Below are 921 nucleotides of genomic sequence, written 5' to 3'. Positions count from 1 at the left end.
ATTTCGTTTGCAAAAGCTTTCACATTCGTTACTCAAAACTTTCTCTTTTCTTTACAGGAAGAATAAAACCAAAATATTTCAGATTTGTGAGACTCAAAGCCTAAAGATGAACCAATTGTCGAGTTCTCGTGTTTTTAATTTTTCCAATTTTTCTCTTCCTTTTAATCTGTTGTAAAGACAATGAAATTTAAAATTTACTTGGATTAGAAAGCATAGTTTGTCAATTTTAATGGTAAAGGAGTTTGTTTATTATGTGACAGTATTGTTGAATTTTCGAATACACATTGTTTTGCAGTCTAATCACAGGTCCTTAAATAATAGCTACCCTTTTCAACCTCAAGCAACAAGGGAGATAATGAATAAAGAAAATCTAAATCTATTTGGCCAAATGTCTGTTTTTACTGGAAGCCTAGTAAAATCTACAAGAACCCTTATTGATTCTTTCAAACTTTCTCCTTTTTCTGTCAAAAAAAAAAAAGACAGTAAATCAAATAATGCATTCCAGGATAAGGACTTGTTAAAAGAAACCCTTTTGGGGTGGAATTGATACTGATTTAGCGGATTTTTTTTTTTTTTTTTTTCAAATGAATGTGAGATTATGTCAGTAAGACAAGATTTACAGTATTCCATGACAACAGTATTCGAAGAAGAATACACAGAATTTCAAATGATAAGCAGTTTTCGTTAAAGATTTCATAGTACGTGATTAATACATCTTATAATTTGACAAGTTAACAGCTCTGTTACAAAGAGCACATCTGATATTATGGTAACAATGGCATTGTAGGACATTCACAATTGAACAACTACCGAAAAAATTACTGTATGAAACGATCGAAAAACAGGTGAGTACACACACAAACACACACACACACACACACACACACACACACACACATATATATATATATATATATATAT

This window comes from Octopus bimaculoides, chromosome 5 (genome assembly GCF_001194135.2).
Source record: "Octopus bimaculoides isolate UCB-OBI-ISO-001 chromosome 5, ASM119413v2, whole genome shotgun sequence".
In the NCBI taxonomy this organism is placed as follows: Eukaryota; Metazoa; Mollusca; class Cephalopoda; order Octopoda; family Octopodidae; genus Octopus; species Octopus bimaculoides.
The sequence above is the reverse complement of the archived record's forward strand: the minus strand, read 5'-3'. Positions refer to the sequence as shown.